This window comes from Anomaloglossus baeobatrachus, chromosome 5 (assembly GCF_048569485.1).
Source record: "Anomaloglossus baeobatrachus isolate aAnoBae1 chromosome 5, aAnoBae1.hap1, whole genome shotgun sequence".
NCBI lineage: Eukaryota > Metazoa > Chordata > Amphibia > Anura > Aromobatidae > Anomaloglossus > Anomaloglossus baeobatrachus.
This window is the reverse complement of record NC_134357.1, coordinates 587,610,841-587,616,840: the sequence shown is the minus strand read 5'-3', so window position 1 is coordinate 587,616,840 and position 6,000 is coordinate 587,610,841.

The following is a 6,000-nucleotide window of genomic DNA, read 5'->3' as shown; positions in this document are numbered from 1 at the left end:
TGGGTCTTGCCCGAACCTCGAAAGGACCGAAACCTCGACTGCCACCTTTTCTGCTGTGGTTTGCTTGATCTGGACTGTGGTAAGGAAGAGTCCTTACCCTTGGACTGTTTAATGATTTCAGCCAATGGCTCACCAAACAGTCTGTCTCTAGATAATGGCAAGCTGGTTAAGCATTTTTTGGAACCAGAATCTGCTTTCCAGTCCTTTAACCACAAGGCTCTGCGCAAAACCACAGAGTTGGCGGACGCCATAGAGGTACGGCTTGTAGACTCTAGGACAGCATTGATAGCATAGGTTGCAAACGCAGACATTTGCGAAGTTAGGGACGCCACCTGCGGCACTGCTGGATGTATGATAGCATCCACCTGTGCTAAACCAGCTGAAATAGCTTGGAGTGCCCACACGGCCGCGAATGCTGGAGCAAACGACGCGCCGATAGCTTCATAGACAGATTTCAACCAAAGGTCCATCTGTCTGTCGTTGGCATCTTTAAGTGAAGCGCCATCCTCTACTGCGACTATGGATCTAGCCGCAAGCTTGGAAATTGGGGGATCCACCTTTGGACACTGGGTCCAGCGTTTGGCCACGTCAGGGGGAAAAGGATAACGGGTATCCTTAGAACGTTTAGAGAAACGCTTGTCTGGATGAGCGTCGTGTTTCTGGATTGATTCTCTGAAGTCAGAGTGGTCCAAAAAAGCACTTAATTTACGCTTGGGATATAGGAAACGGAACTTCTCCTGCTGTGCAGCTGCCTCCTCTGCTGAAGGAGCTGGGGGAGAAATATCCAACAGTCTATTGATGGCCGATATAAGGTCATTAACCATGGCGTCACCATCAGGGGCATCCAGATTGAGAGGGGTTTCAGGGTTAGAATCCTGATCACCGTCCTCAGACTCATCACAGAGAGACTCTCCTCGCTGAGACCCTGAGCAGTGTGATGACGTCGAGGGTCTTTCCCAGCGAGCTCGCTTAGGGTGCCTGGGGCTGTCATCTGAGTCAGAGATTTCAGCCTGTGATGCCTGGGACTCCCTTGAAGTACGGATTAGTTCCAACTGAGGGGGACCTGGGAGCAAAGGCATATCAGTGTCCATGGCCTGCATAACTGGCCTGGACTGCAAAGCCTCAAGGATTTTTGACATAGTCACAGACATCTTATCAGCAAAAACTGCAAAGTCTGTCCCCGTCACCGGGGCAGGGTTCACAGGCGGCTCTGCCTGGGCAACTACCACCATAGGCTCTGGCTGACGAAGTGCCACTGGGACTGAACATTGCACACAATGGGAATCATTGGAACCTGCCGGTAGATCAGCCCCACATGCAGTACAAGCAGTGTACACAGCCTGTGCCTTGGCACCTTTGCGTTTTGCGGATGACATGTTGCTGTCTCCTCAGAGCAATACAGGGTGTCCAGCCAAGAAGCGACCTTACAGTGCAACTATATAAAATATATATATATGGTACCAAGAAAAAAGTACACTAATATAACACTGAGGCACTAGTGGGGCCAGCACTAAAGCGCTGCTTACCGCCCGCTTAAGAGCGGGTGTGTGGTCGCCGAAATCCCTCCAGTCTGGGTCTCCCAGAGCCTGATGCCTTTCCCCAGCCAGACTGCATGTGTAATGGCTGCCGGCGTTCTGTGAAGGGGGGGCGGGCCCTGGGCGTGCACAGACAAAAAGCGGGAAGACTGCGTCCCCCTGTGCCTAGTGAGAGGGCTGGAGCATGTAAATAAGGCTCCAGCCCTCTGCGCTGCCTATTGAACAGCGTCTCTCCCCTACCCTGATTGACAGGGTGGGGGCGGGAACGAAACGGCGCTAGGCCGCAGAAGCCGGGGACTCAAGTTAGAAGCGCCGCCGCCGTAAAAGCGCGGTCGGCGCGAAGTCCCCGGCGCACTACAGGTCGCAGCTGCGCCGCCGGTCCAGGAGCGGTCGGCGCAGTAGTTCCCACCATGTAACGTCACTCAGCAAAGCTGCAGTGACCTAACCCCGGCGCACAGCGCTACTGTCCCCGGCGCACTACAACACTCAGCAAGTCCTGAGTGTGTCCGTGCCTGCCGGGGACACCGAGTACCTGAATGATGCAGGGCCATGTCCCTGACTGTACCCATGCTCCAAATCCAGCAGGTTCTCTGGGTCTGTGGATGGAGCCCGGCCTCAGGGCTTGGAGGCCGGCAAGATCCCACTTCCACAGAGCCCTACCAGGGGATGTGGAAGGAAAACAGCATGTGGGCTCCAGCCTCTGTACCAGCAATAGGTACCTCAACCTTACAAGCACCACCGCGGGTGAGAAGGGAGCATGCTGGGGGCCCTATATGGGCCCTCTTTTCTTCCATCCGATATAGTCAGCAGCTACTGCTGACTACAAACAGTGGAGCTATGCGTGGATGTATGACCTCCTTCGCACACAAAGCTTGAAAACTAAGTAAGCCCGTGATCCCACGGGGGGTGTATAGCCAGAAGGGGAGGGGCCTTGCACTTTTTAGTGTAGTGCTTTGTGTGGCCTCCGGAGGCAGTAGCTATACACCCAATCGTCTGGGTCTCCCAATAGAGCGCCGAAGAAAGACAAGACATACTGGACATCTGTTTGAGATGGAGTAGTGATGGAGCACTCTTGAAATTACTAAGACATTGGCGTGAGATCACAGAACCATCAAACGTTTTGTTGCATATAGTTAGCCGGTAGCAAAAAATGTGTTGAGAAATGAAGATGCACATTAACTGCCAAAGAGTTAATAATCAAATGGGGAGTGATCAGTAAGCCATTATCCTTCAGAGCTGTCATATTCCAAAAATACCAATACTGATAAGTTAGATCCGTGGAATGTGCATGAGAGAGGCATAGATGCCTTCAAGTCAGGGTTGTTATGAAGGCTGTTATGTAGGACCAATCCAACAAGTCAAAGGCCCTTTGTGCAAAAGAACAGTCTCTACATCACCTTTATTACCTACATCCACCAAGTCCACCAATCTTCTAGTATGCTTGACAAAAATGGACAAATCTGACCTAGTCTTTATGAGCTGGGGACACAAATGTTTAAATGCTCTGCTAATAAAACTGTTCTACATATTTTCAAACTGTCAGGTTCAGTTATGAAATGAGCCATTTCTTTATGATTTTCACCTCCTGAATTCAAATCTGACAATGAAAATGTTTAGTTGGCTTTTGTTTCTATGATATCAAAGAGTTTTCCATTCACTGCTCCATATAATTAATGCATACAAGTTTTAGTACTTTGAAACATTAATATTTTTGCAAATATAAAGATGCAGAATATTTTGTGCTGCCAATTTTCTGATATTTATAGGAATTTTGGCCACAATTCATAGTGAAGGAATTTTGGTTGGTGCGGCGGAGGGCTTGCCCCTGAAGAGACTTTATATACCAACCTGTCAGATCAGATCCCCTGAATCAAGCACATTATTCTGTTTTGGCTGTGCATCTGGGTTCTTCTGCCACTTTTTCCAAGTCCTTTTGGTGACATAACGCTCAGAAGGATATTGAGGAGTACGTCCATAAATGCACAATTTGTGCCAGGGCTAAAGCCTTTCATCAGGTCTTAGCGGGTTATCAGGTGCCTAATGAGGTCTTGTCACAGCCTTGGACTCACTTGTCCATGGATTTTGCCATTGATTTGACTTAAGGCCCCATTACATGCAACGACATCACTAACGAGATGTCATTGGGGTCACGGAATTCGTGACGCACATCCGGCCTCGTTAGCGACGTCGTTGCGTGTGACACGTACGAGCAACCGCTAAAGATGCAAAATACTTACCAAATCGTTCATTGTTGACACGTCGTCCATTTCCAAAATGTCGCTGCTGCTTTTGGACGCCGGTTGTTCGTCGTTCCTGAGGCAGCACACATCGCGACGTGTGACACCCCAGGAACGACCACCATCTCCTTACCTGCGTCCTCCGGCAACGAGGTTGGCGTGACTGTCATGCGGCTGCTCTCCGCCCCTCCGCTTCTATTGGACGCATGCCGTGTGATGTTGCTGTGATGCCAACCACCCCCTTAGAAAAGAGGCTGTTCGCCGGCCACAGCGACGTCGCTAGGAAGGCAAGTACGTGTGATGGGTACTAGCGATATTGTGCGCCACGGGCAACGATTTGCCCGTGACACACAAACAACGGGGGCGAGTGCTTTCATGAGCAACATCGCTAGCGATGTCGCTGCGTCTAAAGCGCTTTTAATTCTGGCGGTAACACTGTAGTGTGGGTGGTGGTGGACCATTTCAGCATGATGGTAAATTTGGCTTCCACTTGAAAGTTACCCACGGCTAAGAGTTTAGCTACTTTGTTCTGCTATCATAGTGTTAAATTACATGGTGTTCCAGAGAATATTATTTCCAATAGAGGGGTTCAGTTTTCGGCTAGCTTTTGGAGCAGTTTTTGGTCCGGATTGGGTGTTAAACTGCCATTTTCATCATACTCATTTATCATTCCAAGACTACTGGGCAGATAGAGAGGCTGAACCAAGAGGTAGAAGAGTATTTGAGATGTTTCAGGATATAATCAGGAGGACAGGGTGGAATTTCTGCTTCTTGCTGAGTTTGCTCTAAATAACCATGCCTCCACGGGTTTCATCGATTTTTGAGGCATTTTTTAGTTGTGCAGTCCTCTGTGCCAGTGGAGGAGACATTTTCTTCCTAATCTACTAAAGTCTGGAGGGAGGTAAAAAATGTTTTTTTGGTAACCAGTGACCGGGTCAAAAAAGTGCGTACCACAGACGTAAGAGGGCTCCTGTTCTTTTTTAGTTGGGGAAGTTTGTGTTATTGTCCTCAAAAATGTATGTCTCAAAGTGGCATCTAAGAAATTTGCTCCCCAATTTGTAGGTCCTTATAAGATTATTGAAATCTTGAATCCAGTGACGATTAAACTTAATCTCCCTGTGGCTTGGAAGATCAATATGTACCATATTTTTCGGACTATAAGACGCACCCCAAATTTAGAGGAGAAATCTAGGAAAAAAAATAATTTTCAGTGTTAAAATGGGAGTCCATCTTATGGTCTGTCTTGTAGGCCGAATGTAGCTTACTGGGGAGTGGGAGCGACAGGAAGCCATTGGCGACAAGAGTGGGGCCATGCTGGGAGAAGGGAGTGTCACAGCAGCTCGAGACAGACGCCATTGATCTCCCGGCGACAAACGTGATAACTTCAAATGAATGGCACCGGAGAGCCTCTTGAAACGTGTATATATATGTACGTGCATAACACTGTGAAGATGAAAAAGATTTGTGTTGAAAGCAGTTATTAGATTGAAACATTTGTGGAATATTGGAGGAATTCTTGGTCCCTTCAAAGTCCCAGATCTATATTTGATCAAAGGGCATCTTGTGAAGACTATGTATAATTTTGGTAGAGCAGCCATTTCTGGTGCAAAGTGTGGCTGAGTGACATCAGTGCCCATATTTTCTTCCCCATCCTCCTCCAACGACGACAGTAGAGTGGGGGACCATGATCCCCTGACTCTGAATGTAGATGGGGCAGTGAGTCATCCCCAATGCTGAGATGGCTAAGGGTAAGGGCGGATTGGCGTGTGGCATCTTTTTTGGATGCACATGTGCGATGTCCTTTGCCATCAATCACTCTCCATCTGGAGATAACTTGGACGTCTATCTAGGCTTCACTGGACAGTGAAGCCGAAGGCATTGGCAGGGAGAACGGTGTCTGCTTTCCTTGCCGTGGGAGCAACATCATGTTTCCCTAGTCTCTCTAGAGATATTCAAGTCCAGAAACATCTTTGGAGAACTTTCCTGTCTTTTTGTTCCTCATTTTTACTCTGGAGGCCGCTATTACAGGCTTGTGTAGCTCGGTGAGGCAGAAGGACCTACCTGAATTGCCTGCTTCCATGAAGGTGTAGACATGCCTGTGTAGACAGTGGGTGCTCTCGTCTGCTGGACTGGCTGTTTTTATAAAAACTGCACGGACCAGGGTTCATCCCACTGAACGCTCGCACTCTTTCCCCATGGGTAAAACACTACGCAGATAGCACAGGGTG